The sequence below is a fragment of the Scyliorhinus torazame genome, chromosome 13, assembly GCF_047496885.1.
Source record: "Scyliorhinus torazame isolate Kashiwa2021f chromosome 13, sScyTor2.1, whole genome shotgun sequence".
Lineage (NCBI taxonomy): Eukaryota > Metazoa > Chordata > Chondrichthyes > Carcharhiniformes > Scyliorhinidae > Scyliorhinus > Scyliorhinus torazame.
This window is the reverse complement of record NC_092719.1, coordinates 171,824,233-171,844,638: the sequence shown is the minus strand read 5'-3', so window position 1 is coordinate 171,844,638 and position 20,406 is coordinate 171,824,233. Positions and strand designations below refer to the sequence as shown.

Sequence of the window (20,406 nt, the reverse complement as noted above, 5' to 3'; positions counted from 1 at the left end):
ACCTTCATGATTACCATGTCCTTTAAGAGAATTGAAATCCATTGAAAATGTTATTCTTCAGCCAGTGAAAAGTAGATTCTTTTACGTCTCCTCATTTGGGTCAATACTAATTTTGTTCTGCCATTCCACATTCAGCCCAAATTGAAATTTAACACTCAATGTTCAGCAGTTAATGCAGCAAGAACAAAATCAAATTAGCAGTCTTGGAGATGCCAATATACTCGAGGAATGGGAGGTTGGAGATGGGGCAATAGCTTGTGAGGTTGTTGATTTCCATTTCTGAGCTTGGTTTCAGACTACGTTTAGGATGCCCTGTGGTGCAGCTTCCTGTGCTCAGCTGGTTGCAGATGATACCAAACCAGGTAAAGAGGTATCAGATCAGAGAACCAAAAGCTCAGTCAAAGTAATAATTTTTAAAGGAGTGTCAGAAAAGAGGAATGCAAGGTAGAGGGGTGGACAGATATAGCGAGAAATTTCCAGAGCACAGGACCAAGGCAACTGATGGTGCTAACACCAGTGGTGGAAAGATTAATATCAGGGATACTGAAGGGGCCAGAATTAGATGAGCGCAGATATACTTGACGGTTGTGGGGCAGGAGGAGATTACAGAGATGGGCAGAGGCGAGGCAATGGCAGGATTTAAAAACAAGGATAACCTTTTTCAAATCAAGACTTTGCTTGAACATGAACCAATATCATTCAGTGTTAACAGGAGTAATAGGTGAACAGGACTTGACGCGTGTTAAGATGTGGGCAGAGGAGTTTGGATGAGTTCAGGTTTACGGGGGGAAAAAATGTGAGTCACCAGCCAGGAGTGTGTTTGAATTGTCAACTCTAGAGGTAACAAAGGCATTGGGTGAGGACCTCACCCCTGCTGTCACAGTTCATGTTTTGCTGAAGTCGAGTGATGTTACATTGGTGCACACAAGTGGTCTTCGTGATGACACAGGTTATGTGCGGAAGCTCACCTAAAGGTCAAATTTTCTTCTTAAATTTAGAATACCCAATTCTTTTTTTCCAATTAAGGGGCAATTTAGTGTGGCCAATTCACCTACCAGACACATATTTGCATTGTGGGGGTGAGACCCGCGCAGACACAGGGAGAATGTGCAAACTTCACATGGACAGTGACCCAGGGTCAGGATCAAACCTGGGTCCTCGGCGCCGTGAGGCAGCAGTGCTAATAAAGGTCAAATATGACATTGAGTTTGCAAACAGACTTGTTGAATGTCAAGATTGTTGCTAAGGAAAGGACGGAGTCGGTAGTTAGGGAAAGGAATTTGGCGCTGGGCCAGAAATCAATAGCTTCAGACTTCCCAACGTTTAATCACAGGATGTTTCTGTCCTTCCAGTAGGGCATTCAAGAAGTTTGCACCATTGCAAGTAATTCTGAAATAAGACACAAATCAGAAAATAAAATAGACTCTGTGTCCTTAGTTTCAGTGCTGGCACATCACAAGGGGTGGCACGGTGGCGCAGTGGTTAGCACTGCTGCGTCATGGCGCCAATGACACGGATTCGATCCCGACCCCTGGTCAGTGTCTGTGTGGTGTTTGCAGAGCCTCCCCTTGTCTGCATGGGTCTCACCCCCTACAACCCAAAGATGTGCAGGGTGGGTTGATTGGCCATTCTAAATTGCCCCTTAATCTGAATTTTTTTTTTTTAAACTACTGGCACATCACATTTTGAATTTGTTCATCTTTAATAGCAGTCCTGTAAAAAACCCCACCAAAAACATTGAGCCCTCTGTGGTTTTTTAAATAAATTTAGAGTGTCCAATTCATTATTTTCGATTTAAGGGGCAATTTAGTGTGGCCAATCCACCTACCCTGCATATCTTTGGGTTATGGGGGCGAAACCCACGCAAACACGGGGAGAATGTGCAAACTCCACACGGACAGTGACCCAGAGCCGGGATCGAGCCTGGGTCCTCGGTGCCGTGAGGCAGCAGTGCTATCCACTGCGCCACCATGCTGCCCGAGTCCTTTGTATTTTGATGCAATGCAATCTCTGTGTACCAACCGTGGACATGGAACAATTTCAGTACATTATACAGTCCTACTTCCAGAAACCAGATTATGTTTCAGACTCATGACAAGAGCTATTGTGCTGGATTCTTATGACAGATTTTTTCACACTGTAGTATCACCTACAAAACCCTGCCTTCTTCCAATGATTCCTTGAATAATCTTACCAGTTGGTAATCTTTCTCAGCTGGATAATGTCATGGAAGATTCAGGTAATCTGTGACATAATTATGCATCATATTTTAATGATTTAATCCAGAAGCCATAAAGCTGCCAGATAGCAGTGAGAAAAATCTGCAATTTCTTGCAGAAAATATACTTTTTGTTTTAGTTTTTGAAGCCGAAGCATGTTGGAAAATCCTCGGGTGTCAAAAATCCGGAGCTCAAATGTGCCTCGTGCCATAAAGTCAGGCACTGCAAGTTGCTTCAGTTCTTTCAGCAGCCACAATTCTTACAAATTGCTCTCAACTTCTAGTGTTGCAAAAGGGACAAGTTTCTTTCAGTCAGTGGCAGCTGAGTTACTGCTCAATTTGGGGCAGATTTCAAAGGGTACGGAGCCTTCCATTATTATCTGCCTAACTGTCTTGCTTCCAGAAGCTCGGTTATATTTCAGAATCAGCATAATAGCATATTTCTTGCTATTGTGTCGTGGCCTGATGAGCGGATTTTCTCACACTGCTGTGACAATCATATGATAGAGAATAGGAAGAAAAGGTTGCTTACCGTTTGGTGACATCCCGAAACACATAACCCAAGAGGTTACAAGGGGAGGGAGGGAGGGAATACTATAATAAATATCAAATTACCATTGTCAAAAAAACTTACAAGTGAGCATGAGCATCCTCAGTTAAAGGCAGGAGTTCAGCTGTGATACACTTCAGTTCACTTATCTTCTGCTACCAGCCCCCATATAGGCTCTCACAAAAATAGATGGCATTTAGGAAGCGTCCCTGGGGCCATGGATCGGGAGCTCTTGCCTCCAGCAACATCTTTACTTTTCCAGTTGCTCTCCCATCTTCATCAAACTATTTGCAACCTTAGCCCCCTGTTAGCTGAGGCTTCAGTCATATAATCTTTTCCATGGCAATGAATACCAACTCCCTCCCACCTTAATAAGATCCAAGTCGCTTCCACTGCTAGCTCAGATCTGCTACTGAAACCCTTTGCCTGTAGATTTGCTTATTCCAATGCCCTCCTGGCCAGCACCACATGCTCCACCCACCAAATACAGCTCAGCTAAACCTTTGCTGCACATATCCTATCCTGCCCCATCCAGCTCACCTCTCCCACTGATTTAAGCCAAGAGACCTCCCATGAGATCCCCCAGATACCTAACCTGGGCAGCAAACTCGTTTCCGCCCCTATTCAGGTCAATGCGGCTTTTAAATTGTATTTCTATGACCTGTATAAATCTGAGCCTCCCGCAGACAAGTCGAGCATGTCTGATTTTCTGGACAGTTTGCCCATCCCAACTGTCAAAGCAGACAAGAGTTGTGAGTTAGATTCCTTGTTACGCCCCAATGAGATTTTAAAATGCATTGGGCTGATGCAGGCTAGTAAGGCCTCTGGTCCAGATGGCTTTCTGATTGAATTTTATAAGAGGTTCTCGAAACAGCTCATACCCATGTTATTATGTGTTTAATGCCTCACACCCTTACTCAAACCTCTATTTCCTTGCTCCTGAAGTGGATAAAGGACTCGACCAAGTATGGTTCATGCCGACCCATCTTGCTTCTAAAAGCGAATGTTAAGCTGCCAAGTATAATTTTGGAGGGTCAAACATTTTGTAAAGGGCCGACAATTATTGGCGAATATACGTTTCCTTTTAAATATTATTATTTTCCCCTCCCTGCACTCAAGCGAGAGGTGATGGCATCTCTCAACACTGAGAAAGCATTTGTCAGGGTGAAATGGGACTATTTATTTGAGATTCGTGGGATATTTGGATTCGGCCATAAATTTGCCTAATTGATTCGCTGGTTATGCGATACCCCTACGGCCACCGTTCACACGAACATTTTACACTCAGATACTTCCCCTTGAAAAGGGGCCCTAGGCAGGGCTACCCACTTTATTCACCCTGGCAATGGAGCTGCTCTCTCCAGCCCTGAGGCTTCTAATCAAAGGAGGGGTATTAATCAGGTCTCGCACTTTACATTGCTCAAAGCCACTTCTGTAAATTACTGCTTTCATCAAGCTTTTGGTCACCTGCCCTAATATCTCTCAAAGTAGCTTGGTGCCATTTGTTTATAAGGCCCCAGTGAAGAACTTTAGAACATTGCTCTTTCCAAGGGCCGGTGTAGACTCGATGGGCCGAATGGCCTTCTTCTGCACTGTAAATTCTATGATTCTATGATTTCATATTGGTCATGATATAAATGCAAATTTCTGTTGGACTATTTTGCATTCCATGAAAATTAAAAGAAATACACATTAAAACAGGAAATCCCAAAAAAATCAGACAACCTGTGTGTGTATTCTATCACTATTCTGCAACCTGTTCCCGTAGGTCACAGCATGCAAGTTGACGTTTGAAGCTTCCAAAGAACCCTTTCAAAAACAGTGTATAAAAAGTGAACTGCTGGTTTAGGTGGTCACCATTTCAAAATGTGAAAAATAAGCATAACACCAGTGAGTTCATACTAAATTAATGTGGCATGCTTACTGAATGAATTAATTCTACAAAGATACCTTTAACCACAATCAAAACTTTATTATGACCTGGCAAATCAATTGTCTTCAGCATCCGACACAAACAGTTCATCAAATCCATTTGGCTATGGGATCATCCCAACATTCCTACACTGGATCAGCCGTTACGCTTTCAGTTTCATAATCACCTCTCTACAACAAATCTTCTTCCTCCATTGCCATTGGATTGGATATCCTGCATATTTTGAACAAACATTTGCCTATGTGCACACAAATAACATCCTATAATTTGATGGCAAGACCACACAAAAATGCATATTTCTACTGTGAAAACATTTTCTCCGTCAAGTCTAACTTATTCCATTCAGCCTGAACATGATTCTTGAATGGCTTGTTGAGACACATCCAAAGGGTGGATCAGATGTTAGATCCTCAACATAACTGCAATTTGGGAGTTAATTCTTCGCAGAAATCCCTTGTTCCCATCGGCTATATGGGAACTGAACATGTCCCACACCAATAAGCTGTGTTTCGGCATAGTCCACCGAGATGCCTATTGCACACACTATTGATCCACAAGTTCACGCGGTCCTCATATATCCAACCATGGTCAGGGGCATGGAACACAACTCCTCCAGGGAACTGGATTTTCAGCATGGTTTTACAACTGAAAATTATCATAGGCTTTAATTTTGTCCTGTCAGCCATGCAGGTGCGTACCACCATGAATGACATCTTCTGAAGTTCTGCGGTTTTCACCAAAGCTATTTTTGAACTTTTACATTCTGCATTTCAGTTGCTCGGCAATTTGAAATCCCATGGGTGTTTCATCCATGTTGTATAATGGGTCCTCATGTTTTTGTCGCTACCTGATACTAAACCGCCAGGCACTGGTCATTTTGGCATTGCAACACTAGACACTTGTATTCTGTAAAGTGACTACACCAACTAGCAGCTGCTCCACAATCTTTGCTCAACTCACTCAAATTTGGCTCACTCAAATCACTAAATACTCGCTGCATGTCCGGTGGCGATGTAATCATTCTGATGATTTTCAAGGACCCATTCTCATAAATGCTTCTCAAGATCAGGCCAGTGGCTGCTCCCTGTTCTCGTGGCCCCATTTGCTCTTGGGCACCTTCTTCAGAGTGGATTCCTTCTTCTATCTCACACCAGATTTTTACTAACACCCCTTGCTGCAGCAGTTATTTGACGAGTTACCAAATGTTACAACTTTTAGCTTGAAACCAACTTCAGCCTGTGGTCATTTTTTTGCAAGGTGCAGTATCCTTCATTGTCGACCATACGCGCTCTACTTCAAATGGACATGTCTTAAATTCCCACACAACTTCGCAACACAGCCCAAATCACCAGCTCAATTGCTTCTGCCCACTTATAAAGTACCAGCAAGTAAAACATGCATTTGTTCAGTGAAAAAGTGAGACTGACTTTTAATGCAAATATAGCATGTCATGGCTGTTGGGGGGAAGAGGGGGGGCTGAATTATACACCTGTTACATATGAATAAGGAGCAGGAGTAGGTCTTCCTGCCCCTTAAGCCTATCCTGCCTTTAATAAAATCATGGCTGATCCGACAGTAAACTCAAATCTGCATCCTGCCTACCCTCAGTAACCCATCACCCCTTTGCTTACCAAGAATCTAAAAATATTTAAAGACTTTGCTTCCACCACCTTTTCAGGAAAAGAGTTTCAAGGGCGTCACAGTGGTGTAGCGGAGTTAGCATTGCTGCTTCACACTGCCGAGGACCTGGGTTCGATCCTGGCCCCGGGTCACTGTCCGTGTGGAGTTTGCACATTCTTCCCGTGTCTGCGTGGGTCTTACCCCCACAAACCCAAAGATGTGCAGGGTTGGTAGATTGGCAAATCTAAATTGCCCCTTAATTGGAAAAAAAAGCAGGTACTCTAAATTTATAAAATAAAACAAAGGAAGAGAGTTCCAAAGACTCACGACCCTCAGATAAGTTTCACCTCATCTTCATTTTAAACATCCAAAGGTGTGCAGTTAGGTGGACTGGCCATATTGGAATTGTCCTTTAGTGTCCAAAACGTTAGGTAGGATTACTGTAGCACACCCCCCTCTTCCCATTACCCCATGCATTGATTATGGCCAACCCACTTAACCTAGGCAAGGTACTCTTTCGAAGGGTTGATGCAGACATGATAGGCCAAATGGCCTCCTTCGGCTCTGGAGAGATTCTATGATTTTATGAAATGGGTGGCGCCTTATTTTTAAAACAGTGACCCCTAGTTCTAGATTTTCCCACAAGAGAAAACATCCTCTCCACATCCACCCTGTCAACACCCCTGAGGATCTTATATGTTTCAATCAAGTCACCTCTGACTCTTCTAAACTCCAGCTGATACAAGCCAAGCCTGTCCAACCTTTCCGTACAAAGCAACCCAACCACTCCAGGTATTAGTCTGGTCAACCTTCTGTCAACTGCAAAAACATGACTTTTGTGATGAAAAAAAATGAGGCCACCTTATATGCCACAATCTACGGTAAGTAATTGAAACTGCTAACCACAGAAAAAGATTAACTTTAAATGTTGAAAATTACAATAAAAGTTGTTTTTTTTTTTTAAGTGTACCCAATTCATTTTTTTCAATTAAGGGGCAATTTAACATGGCCAATCCACCTAACCTGCACATCTTTGAGTTGTGGGGGCGAAACCCACACAAACACGGGAAGAATGTGCAAACTTCACACGGATAGTGACCCAGAGCCGGGATCGAGCCTGGGACCTCGACGCCGTGAGGCAACAGGGCTAACCCACTGCGCCACCGTGCTGCCCTGACTCTGAAGTTTTAACCATGGGTGTTTGTCGAACAGCAAAAGTTCCCGTTCGTTATTACCACGACACTTCTTCAACCAGCAACAAATGATCCAGGTGAAAATCACTTTTACATTTTTCTTTTTAACTTCAAGGGATGCAAAGCAGGAGTAAACCTTTGAAATTTGATAGTTCTGTTCCTACTGATATACAATTTTGTTTCAGACTTCTTCCACAATTATCTTTAGATCTTTTGCAACAGCTGGAGATTTTTTTTTTTTAATTAAAATTTAAAGTGCCTAATTCTTTTTTTCCCAATAAAGGGGCAACTTAGTGTGGCCAATTCGCCCAACCTGCACATCTTTGGGTTGTGGGGGAGAAAACTCACGCAAACACGGGGAGAATGGACCAACTCTACACGGACAGTGACCCGGGGCCAGGATCAAACCCGGGCCCTCGGCGCCGTGAGGCAGCAGTGCCACCCCACAGCAGCTGGAGATGTTCTCAATTGGGGATAGAATAGAACAGAATCCCTACAGTGCAGGAGGTCCATCGGGTCCTCACTGACCCTCTGAAAGGGCAGGCCCACTCCCCCCTCTTCCCATAACCCCATGCATTGATTATGGCCAACCCACTTAACCTGCACATCTTTGGACTGTGGGAGGAATAGACAAGAGAAATAAGTTTAAGATCACCTAGGTTTTCAGTGTTTTAAAAAAAAAATTAGTGTCATCTTAAAAGTGAATGACCCAATTAAATTTCATTACACCTCAAGATTCTGTTGTTTTTTTGCCTCCAGTCTTGGATGCTTATCTGTTCTTGCCCAAAGACAATGGTTAGCTGAGGTAACCAGATACAGTGGCTATCTGATAAGAGTCATAAAGGTATGGAGTATGGACAGCACATAAAATGGCAATTTAGCCCATTGAATCCATTCATGCCAGCAATACGGCCAGTCCTGTTCTCCCCTGCTCTATCCCTGTACCCTGCGATGCTATTTCCATCAAATGCCCATCCAATTTGGACTGATTGTCTCCACTACCACTAACCGTGTAGTAAGTTAGTTCCAGGCCATGACCACCTGCTGCATAAAAAATTCTTCTTCACAACATTTCTTCCCCAAAACTTTAAATCTGTGTCCCCTCTGCTCTTTGCATCATTCCCATTTGCCACAATCTGTTTTATTTGTATTATGCGATGTTTCTCCCTTTCAACCACATTGAGCTCAATCACATTATGATCGCTATTAAATAAATGCTCACACACCATTAAGCTGTGAACTAAATCTGGCTCACAATTCATTACCAAACCTATTAGTCTGCCCTTTTTGGTTTAAAATAACAATGGGCCAGACCTTCCTTGGAGTGCTAATCAGTGTCAGATTGCCATTCCATATTGGCTCACCTGCCCTAAAATTCTTTTTTTAACTATAAATTTAAAGTACCCAATTCATTTTTATTCCAATTAAGGTGTAATTTAACATGGCCAATCCACCCATGCTGCACATCCTTGGGTTGTGAGGGTGAGCACATGCAGACACCGGGAGAATGTGCAAACTCCACACGGACAGTGACACAGATGCCTGGTGGTGAGAAGGTGCAGTTAAGATGAACGCATTAACGGCAATGAAAAAAGTATTATCCTTCAGCAAAGTAACTTCCATTCTGCATTGTGAGCCAGATGTACAAAACTTGGCATCTCTGCAGTGACATAGTCAGAAGAGGCCCCCACAACCCAAAAGATGTGCAGGTTAGGTGGATTGGCCACGCTAAATTGCCCCTTAATTGGAAAAAGTTAATTGGGTACTCAACTTTTACATTTTTTAAGCTCATGTGATAGTCAACAGTCAGAGGCAGTGAGCACACGCCCTAACTGCCCACCCCAGCCGAGCACCCGCCCCGCCGAGGTGCCCGTCCCAACTGCCCACCCTGCTGGCCCCCCGCCCCAACTGTCCACCTGCCGTGGTGCCTGCCCCAACTACCCACCCCGTCCGGGCACCCGCCCCAACTGCCCAGCTTGCCCGGGTGCCCAGCTCCAGGTGCCCACCCCATTGAGGCACCCGCCCCAACTGAGCACCCGCTGCAAATGTCCATCCAACCGGAGTGCCCTCTGCAACTCCCCACCCCATCAGAGTGCCCTCCTCAACTGCCCACCCAGCCGGAGTGCTCTCCGCAACTCCCCACCCTATCAGAGTGCCCTCCGCAACTGCCCACCCCCACCAGGGAGTCTGCCGCAACTGCCTACCCCTGGCAGAGCGCCTGCTGTACACGGAGTTTCAAACATTGCAAGGCATCAAGAAAGGGATAACGTTGCCGAGATCCCAGGTTTGATCCCGGCTCTGGGACACTGTCCATGTGGAGTTTGCACATTCTCCCCGTGTTTGCTTGGGTTTCGTCCCCACAACCCAAAGTTGTGCAGGGTAAGTGGATTGGTCACACTAAAATTGCCCTTAATTGGAAAAAATTAATTGGGTACACTAAATTTATTTTAAACAAGAGAAAGCGATACCGTTACCTGGTAACTTTGTTTCAGAAGGCAGTCACACTTCTTATGTCAAGTAGAACTTTAGAGTTGGTCTGTGGTCAGGAGGAGGAATATGAGACTACCAGCGCAATCTACCAGGTCTTCACCCCAGCGAGATATTCCTGTCCTACGCAGGTGCGTGGGTTTCACGGCGACATGGGGTGCAGTCACCAGGAACTCCCACTGACAATGGCAGAGTTGGTAAATCCCATTGGTGGGCCACATCCACCGCCAAGAAACATGCGGCGGGTTGGTTGGTAAATCCTGCCCTAGGTCAGGTGGATTTTGGGATCCAATATGTAGTAATAGAGGTCCTTGGCTTTGACCAATTGGTACAAGATTCTGTGTGGATGAGAAGAAGGGCTGCAGGGTCGATTGACAAATTGGTCACTGCAACCATGAACACAATTCAAGTGGGGTGGGGTGGACAGAAGTAAAAAGGAAAGTGCAAGTGACAAAGGATGGTATAGTTAAGGAGATAGATACTGTTCTCTGAAGCCATGGCCAGGATTTCCAAAGGCTATGTTGCCAGCCAGGGTTAAAGACAGTTCCTTGCAGTTGGAGAAATACTTGGGAGGGGGGGGATCAAATTGCCATGGTTCATATAGGAGCCAACGATATAGATAACTAGGAATAATGTACTGCTCAGAGCTTTGAGGAGTTAGGGTCCAAATTATCATCAAAATCCAATCTCTGTATTGTTACCTGTATTGCCAACGTGCATAGGCTGAGCACAGTAAGAAGTCTTACAACACCAGGTTAAAGTCCAACAGGTTTGTTTCAAATTACTAGCATAGGGTGCATAGGGTGATACTGATTAGAGAATTAAATTTGTAGCTCAAAGAATGGCATGAGAAGACGGGGTATTGATACGTGGGAAACTGGCACCAGTACTTGGGAAAGAGAAAGCTGTTCCATTGAGGAGGGTTTAAGTTTATCCAGACTGGAACCAGTGTCCTGGTGAATTAAATAAATAGTGCTGAGGATGGGGTTTCAAACTAAAAATAAAGGGGAAGGAGATTTAAATAACCAAAAAAGAGAAAAGTTTAAGCGCTGGAGGAATAGACAAGGAGAATAGGACAGGAAGGGGCCGAGAGTTAAGGTAATAGTGCATCACATCAATGACTCATGTCCATAAAAAAGTTTTAAAATTTACAGACTCTTTATCATCATGGAAGACATATTGTATGCCAGAATAAAGAGTACCAACAGGCCAATAAAAATGTGGAACTTAAAGGAATTGGTATCCGCAGGGAAATGTTACCAGAGACACTTGGGGAATCGAAAAGCCGGCATATCCCCAGGACCTGATGACCTGTATCCTAGGGTTCTCAAGAAGATAGTAGATGCACTGGTTATAATTTTCCTAAATTGCCACCATCCAGAATGATACCAGTGAATTGAAAGATAGGAAATATAACTACATGATTTAAGATATGAGGGAGAGAGAAAACAGGGAACTATAAGCCAGTTAGCCTGACACCAGTTAAGTCTTAACAATGCAGAAAATCATAGCATTGTTTTATAAAAGAGAAATTGCACTTTCATAATTTTTTTGTGGATGTAACCATCAGGCTAGACTGCGGGGATACGATAGCCGTAGTTTGCTTCGATTTCCAAAGCATTTGATAAGGTGCCAAAGAAAAGGTCAATAGACAAGGTAAGGGCTCAAGGAGTTGGGGGTAACTTTAAAATTGTGCGTTGCAAGAGTCTTTCCTGTTTATTTCCTTTGGTCCATTTCTTTTATATTATTTCATTATTTTGTTCGGAGGACCCATAATCAGGATGAATCTTTGAGCAGAAGACTCAAGGTTGAAGCAGCCTGCTTGTCAAGACACTGTGTTCCCAGGTTTTGTTTTTGGAGGGGAGAAACCAGACTCCTCGGCACTGAGTGGATCTTAGGAACATTCTACCTGAAAAGTGATGGAAACCGATTTAATTTAAAAATAATTGTACAGGTGTATGAGGATAAGGAATTTACAACAAATTTGATTCTTTGCACCAGGTCTCAGGTTTCCAGACTTGTGGCTCTCGTTTCCATGAAACCATCTTGGATGTTTTTATGTTGTGGATACTTATAGTGCAAATGATGAGAGTGTATTTAATAAACAGCGGCTCCCTTCACCTCATGTCATATTAAAACTCCTAACTCTTCACAGAAAGCTTCTGCTATGTGTGTGAATTGTGCAAACATATGAATTGCACAGTACCCATTCATAGCTGCTATCCTTACCTGTCTGTATTAGTTCCACATCACAAGTCAGACGAGGTACCATTTGAAATGCTAAGGCTTCAGGTATGGAAGGAAGGGCAGGCTGTACAGCTTGCTGCTCTGAAATCCAGAATGTATTTACATGCTGCAACTGTGAATTTCAGTTTTTCACAGGGCTATCATAAATATGCAGTTACATTGAACAACACAACGCAACAGAAATAACAAAAGTAATTCATCGGACATTGAAGTGAAAAGGCATTATATGCAACTTTTTAAATATTTAAATTTTGATTAAATTGATGCTAGATTCTGATTTTAAATTAGCAATTCAAATTGTTTATTAAAGCAGAATTAACAATTTTGTAGCTTGGCTTAGTTAACATAATTCTCGTCTCTCTAAGAAGGTTCAATCCTCAATCCAGGACTTGATGGTCAAAATGATTCAAGAGCACCTTAAAGATTCCATAAAACGAGGGCAGCACGGTGGGGCAGTGTTTAGCACTGCTGCTTCAAGGCACGGAGGACCCGGGTTCGATCCCGGCCCCAGGTCATTGACCATGTGGAGTTTGCACATTCTCCCAGTGTGCGCGTGGGTCTCACCCCCACAACCCAACCGTGCAGAGTAGGTGGATTGGCCATGTTAAATTGCCCCTTAATTGGAAAAAAAGAATTGGGCATTTAAATTTTAAAAACAATTCCATAACACGAATGCAAGAGAAGCATGGAATTCCTCCCAGTGTTTGAACCAATATTATCCTTCAATCTACACTACCAGAAATAGAGTAACTGGTTAAATATTTCATTGCTCTGTTGCCAGATGCTACTGCAGACAGAAAGTACATTTCAAAGTAATGCATTGTACACAAATTACTCTCAAGCAGCATGCAATGCATCCTTTCTCTTCCTTTGAAATACAAACAAAAACCCTTCTTGATCAATTTTTTGTCTCTCTTGGGAAGGTGTTGAGTGATGCTAGGGCAAAGGTTTACAATTGGCAGCAATCTTTCAGTTCTTTGCCCAGCTAAATAAAGAATTTTAATTTATATGGTGCTCATGAGGTCTCCCAAGCTTCCCAAAGCACTTAACACTCAATGGATTACAATTGAAATGCAGGCATGTGTTGTGTAGGCAAATGCAGCAGCCAATTTGTGTACAACAGTCTAACAAACAGCAAATGAAGAAATGATCAGATAATCTAATTTATTATTTTGTGAGACTGACTAATCCAGGTTGCAGGCTATTTAAACATAGTGGTATCATTTCTGAATTCCACTTAACTTCCACACATGTGCAATACAAACAGAAAATGCTGAAAATACTCAGTAGTCAGACAGCATCCATGATTAGAGGAATCAAGTTCATGTTTCAGGTCAATTGCCTTTCATCAAAGTGTTCCATAAACGTATTCAGTGATCATGTGACCTAGATCACAACCCCGGTCTGAGTTTCCCTTTCTCTAACTAACTTAAGTTCACGTTAACTCATTATAGAGTTATTTCCAACAGTGGTGAACTACACGCACCATCCCACCCGCCCCCTCCCCAAACCTTCTTGAACGGGCATGAGACTCTTGTGGAATAGTTTGGATTCACTCAAAAATTTCTTGAGAAGGAAGTCGACAAACAATTAGGTTGCCTGCTTGAGTCAAAAATTGAGACAGTGAATCGGTCACAACACATATAGATAGCTTTATTCCCCACTCTCTAATGGCTGGTAAAATTTCTTTTGTAGGCATAACAGCCTAGCATATCTGTCTTTTAAGTCAGATCTGAGGAGCCCGGGGTTTAAGTCGGCTTGCATAAAACATGGGAAACCCGCTGACAGCGGCAAGACCAGAAGATCCTGCCGCCAGTCAATTTCGGGCCACCTCCATCGCCACGAAACATGCAGCGGGAGGCGTGGAAAATCCCGCCCAGTTATATTCTCCATTATAAAGCTGATGCAGAAATGGATTATGTTGTTCATTACTTTGTACAAGATTACTTGTTACTAACTCGGTGTTACTCTTGACTGGAGACATTTTATGGTCAAGCTCCATTCTTGGACTCAAAAACAGGCTGACAATGCAGTACAATTACTATTGGAAGGATTATGCTTCAAATGGAATGCAAGATCAATGTCCTATGTTGCATGTTTTGATTGACATTAAAAATTAAATGGATTATTTGAAGCACAGCAAGCTGGCGTCCAGGCAAAGGTGCTATTCTCAACCATGACCCCAAGACACATTCACTGGACAATCATCTCATTGCTGCTTGTGGAGTCTTGGTATGGACTAATTGACTGCTGCATTAATCCACATAGAATCATTGTACAGTGCATTGGAAGTAACTCATTACATGTGATGCACATATTATTTTAAGCAGTGTGAAAAGGCAATATAATAATCTAGACCTTTCTTTTTCTTTCCAATTTAGTTCAAACTCAAAGTCAGATCAGCTAAAAACAGCAAGTACTGTAAATGCTCAGCAGCCCTGCTGGCATCTGTGGAAAGAGAAACGAGGTTAATGTTTCAGGTTGATGACCATTCAAAAGTTAGATACATGACAAGTTTTAAACAAATGCAGTGGCAGGGAAAGGAAGGTGGGTGGAATAACAAAAGGGAAGGTCTATGACAGGGTGGACCACAGGAGAGATGAAATGACACAAAGCGATGATAGTGCAAAGCAAAAGGAGACAAAACAATAAAAATAGAGAAACAAAACATGGCTCTAGAGGGGGTAATTAAAAATAGACAGATAATCGCCAACAGCCCACCACAGAAAATTAGGGCAGATGTTAAGATCTGAAATCATTAAATGTAATGTTGAGTCCAAAAGACTGCAAAGTGTCCAGTCAATATATTAGGGACAGCATGGTGGCGCAGTGGTTAGCACTGTTGCCTCACAGCACCGAGCACCCGCATTCGATCTCGGCCTGGGTCACTGTCCATGTGGAGTTTGCACATTCTCCCCGTGTCTGCGTAGGTCTCACCCCCACAATCCAAGGATAGGCAGCGTAGGCGAATTGGCCATGCTAAATTGCCCCTTAATTGGGAAAAAAAAGAATTGGCTACTCTAAATTTATTTGAAAAAGTCAATGAATTGGGTACTGTTTCTCAGCTAACATTGAACATCATTGGAACAGTGTACGAGGCCAAGGACAGAAACTTCAGCATCAGGAGAACTAAAATTACAGGTAACTGGATGCTCAGGGTCACTCATACGGATTGAATGGAGCTATTCCACAAAGTGATCACCCAAGCTGCTTTGGACTCACCAATCTAAAGGGGACCACATCGTAAACAATGAATACAGTATTCCAAATTGAAATAAATACAAGTAAATCCATGTGTCACTTGGAAGGAATTTCAAGTGACTAGATGGTGGAAAGGGAGGAAGTAAAAGGGCAGGTGTTGTGGGCCCTGAGCCTGCATCAGAAGATGCGGTGAGAATGGGAGGGCATGCTAGGGGTGATTTGGAATGCTAAAAGTAAAGATGTGTTTGGTGGTGATATCGTATCGTCGTCAGAGGTGGCAGAAGCGACAGTGGATGACACATTCAATGTGAAGGCTGGTAGGAAGGATGGTTCTAGAATGATAGAGAGGAATCTTCAGTTAAGGAGAAAGGAAGACCTAACAGAAACATTGGTATGGAAGGTGGCATCATCAGAACAAATATGTTGGAGACAGAGAGCTAGGGGAATGGAATAAAATATATTCATTCCACACAGGTGATCCAATGTTAGTTTGGCTCAGCAATAACTCACTTCCCATTCCCACTCTGACCTGTCATTGGTTATACAAATAATCCTAAATATGCTGCAACCATTTAGTCAGAAATTTGATTGAAATATCTTTAAAATTAGCTTCAAAATGGTTCCAAGTCCACACTTGTCTGCCAGGGTTTCCATTGCTCTCATTCTCGTAGGCTTCCTGTTGCCTTGGCTATTTACTCATCCTTTGGTCTTTTTGTGCCCTGTATTACTGTCCACATTCCCATCAGGGGTTTTTTCCTTAAATTCTACCTACCTCCCAACCGTTTCCTTAGATTGTTTTAATAAAAACATCCATCCCTTATTTTTAGCTTCAGAGTAGCCCGTGTTGAAAATGTTAACTTGTCTGTTCTCCTCACAAACGCGGATTGGCCTGTGGGTCTCTGTGATTTTCTGTTTTTGATTGTGTGTGTTACACAATCTTACTAAAGCTGTGCAGTAACTCCTCTTACATTTGATTTTGACAATGTTCTAAAGGATTATTTCTTCCTGGTTTTGAATTATAGTACATGATCTGGAACCACATCTGGGGATCTTTAATTATGCGCAGCCTTCTGTGTGGATGCTCAAACAGTTACAGCTGTGTATATTTATTACAGCTGGGTTGACCCTTATTATAGACAGGCTGAAGTACCTATAAACTGGTACGTAGTAGTGGGGGTGACACAGCAGTAACATAATAAAAAACTGCTCTAATTATGATTTTTAAATTATGATATTTAAAATGTATTTCACTAATTGTTTAAGAAATTATTTTGTTGATTGAAAAATCTAGATATTCGCTTACTTGGACTTTTAAACATATGAAAACAAGGAAGGACGTTTTATTGTCCAAAATTGTCAATGTCAGAACCATTTTCCAGTGGATTTTTACTGCTTGGACTGGGAGCCCACTGGCCAGGGCTCAGTCACCTACTTGGAAATCTGCAAACTAATGTTGTCAAGTTAGAATACTTGCTTTAATAGGAAGGAGGGTTGCTGTCTCCCTCAGTAGCTATCCAAGTCAGACTGTCACCCACATGTTGAATGTCAGCCCTGAGAAATGAATTCCTAATAGATTCACATCACATTCACTGAAGTTATTGACTGGATTGTTGATCTCGACATCGGACTATAACTGCTTCCCCAACCATAAGACGACAAAAAATTGCCAGAACCTTGTTGGTGCACAATCCTATGTCATTGTTTGATTCCAAAGTTTCATTTTGTTAACAGTACATTGGTCTTCACTGTAGTGATTCTATGTGGCAGAGTACAGTCAAATAAACAGTACCTGCCCTGAGGGCCTGTTGGAAGAAACAAATCTGCAGCTGCTTAGAGATGTTAATTGCCAGGAGGATGGAGAGAGCTATTGTAATGTGCCATGTAAAACAACCAGTACTTTATATTTACAGATCTGCCATTAATGGCTCTCAGTAATGTAAAGTTAGCAACTTCCAGTCACCCATACCAGCCTACACTTGGCTCCAAATCGATAGATGTTGTTACCAACTCTGCTTCGTTGGATCGTAACACCCAATAACCACATGCAAAACTAAATTCTGTCAACATAAATAAGAATTAATACAGGAGATGCACCTTTATATCAAACAAAATTACCTCAACACATTTTGAATGCTGCATAAACGCAGTGTGATGTTACTGCATTCATAAATGCACAGCTGTAAAATTCAAAGCAAAGAAAGAGTTGCCAATAAGTCCCAATTTAGATTGACAGCACCAAGAAAAGCAACAGGGAAGTGCAGTCTATGAAGACCTAAGGTTCCCAAATGTGTGCCTCGATCATGGAGCAGCTGCTTAAAAGTAAAAGCAGCTCATGACAAAGTAATTCATCAGATAGTGAAAAGTACATCAACACAGCAGCTTGATTTTTTTGCCCCTTCAATACAGCCGAAATTTAGAGAGGCTGGACTGTGCTACAAAAAGCAACATGGACTCATTTAGCTAAATGGCCTCCTGCACCATGACAACTCCATGAATATTTTATCCTTCACCATCTCCTAAAACCACTGATCTTTTGTAAGTTGTAAGTTTTGTAAGCCTTGTGGGTGTCAGCCGTTCTCTGGTACATTAGCCAATTGGTTTATCTTCACCCATGAAAATGGCACTTGGATAAGGTGCCAGAGGATGACTAACATCCACAGAATTATACCCAACAAGGAACCAACATCTGCAAAAAAAGGATAAGGGAACGCCATCAAAAATCGAACCATCTAAATCAACAGCAAATTGGACTTTGATGACTGTTTTGGGAATTGGGATTATTTTTTTTATTGTGCAATAATGTTTTCATATTGGGCTGGTTAGGGAGTTAAGATAATGGCAAGCATGTTCTCTTCCACGTCAACATGACTCCAGGATGACATTCCCTTAATAATAGTTTGGAACCAAGACAGCCCTCTGTGGGATAGACTTTGTCATCCAATATATTACTTGAACCAACTAGAGCCATTCCACACGAGTGCATTGTTGATGATTCGTCAACTAACTCTCTTGACACTTTGATTGAAACTTCAAGGATAGATCGGTACTGGGATTCCTGCCACTTGGATTCAGATAATCCCTGAAAGCCAATACCCTAACAAATAAATTAATTCTAACTGGGGAATGAACAGGATGTTTAAATCCAACAGCATTCCTGCATATACTTGGGGACATTAAGTTTTGGCCCTGTCAACTAGCAGCTCAACCACCTGCGCTAGGTTTGTGGGATGGGTCCTCGATGACAGGGTCTGCATATTATATGAACAGAACTTTCTCACTGGCTTGATTTGGGGACTCAAAACATGGTGGTTGTTTTCCATGTGCAGACACCAGTTGACCACCCTTCCCATTCCAACCCCACCCTCAAAAATGTTTGAAAGATATTGAACCAAGGGGCGGCATGGTGGCACAGTGGTTAGCACTGCTACCTCACGGTGCCGAGGACCCGGGTTCAGTCTTGGCCCCGTATCACTACCCGTGTGGACACTGCACATTCTCCCAATGGCTGGATAAAAGCTTTCACAAAGGGACATCTGGACTCAAAACGTTAGCTCTTTTCTCTCCCTACAGATGCTGCCAAACCTGCTGAGATTTTCCAGCATTTTCTTTTTGCTCCCAGTGTCTGTGTGGGTCTCAGCCCCACAAACTCAAAGATGTGCAGGATAGGTAGATTGGCCACGCTAAATTGCCCCTTAATTGGAAAAAACAGAATTGGGTACTCTAAATTTATTTTTAAAAAGAAGATATTGAACTAAAAGTGCTTGTGTAACTCCAAATGTTATTGCAGCAACCTGTTTCAGATACTGACAGCTATCACTTAGAAATCAGTGCATACATACCAAGATCATAGCACGGGTGACACAATGATCAGCACTGCTGCCTCACAACGCCAGGGACTGGGGTTCAATTCCGGCTTTGGGTGACTGCCTGTGTGTAGTTTGTACTCTCTCCCCGTATCTGCGTGGACTGGATGGGGTTATGGGGATTGGGGGGGGGGGGGGGGGGGGGGGGGGGGGGGGGGGGCGCGCCTAGGTAGGGTGCTCTTTCAGAGGGTCGCTGCAGACGCCATAGGCCAAAGAGCCTCCTTCTGCACTGCAGGGATTCTACGTTCTATGTTTGATCACTACTTGATGGATTTAGGCTGTCTAATTTAACCTGTAATTACCGGGCAGATTGTTGGTAAAGGGATACTGCTTCTTAAAAAGTCCTGAAGTTATGTACATACAAATTCGAAAAGAGAGGAAGAACAGCAAACAGCAGCTGTCAGCAATTTGTGCCAGAAATCAGGCACATGTAGCATTCGCCATAAGCTAGAACTGATTTTATATGGAGGTATTTCCTGCTCAGTCTGCACCAGCTTATGCTGCTGGAGTGATATAGCAGATGACATCCAGTACAATAAATTCTATTATTTCCACTGCTCCCCCCCTCCAAATTAAAAAAAAAAAAAATCTAAAAATGCTTTAGGGAATTTGTCTTGGGTTTCCTGCTCCGACAGAGTAATGACAATCACAGACAGGAGTGCACAAAACCAGCAGTCACAGTTGAAATGGAAGCCATTTTATCCTCAGAAGGATTAGAACCACTACTGGAAATCACAAGGGCCAGTTCTGAAAGAAAAAATGACTTTATATCAACATAAACCCAGTGAGTGACCCAAATTCAGAAGTTAAATAGCCCAGATCACTCCCCATTAACTTGATGAGCCACAGAGCTTTCTCGGATTGCTGTCAGATTTTAACTGCTCACTACATGAAAGCAGGTTTCTCTGCAAATGAATAGTATAATCCAACCACATTTCATGGTGCCGAAAAACCCTCATTCATGCCTTCCTTACCCCTAAACTTGACGATTCCAGGTCTTCCAAATTCTACCTTCCATAAACTTGTCTTCCAAATTCTACCTTCCATAAACTTACGGACATCCAAAACTTTGGTGCCCCTGTTTTAACTCATAC

At 42.8% G+C, this 20,406-nt stretch overlaps 1 protein-coding gene across 2 annotated transcripts in view; it reads right to left on the bottom strand.

Moving 5' to 3' along the window:
• il17rd (interleukin 17 receptor D) overlaps positions 1 to 20,406 on the bottom strand; it is a 110,478-nt gene that overhangs the window by 85,136 nt on the left and 4,936 nt on the right. The window lies entirely within an intron of this gene.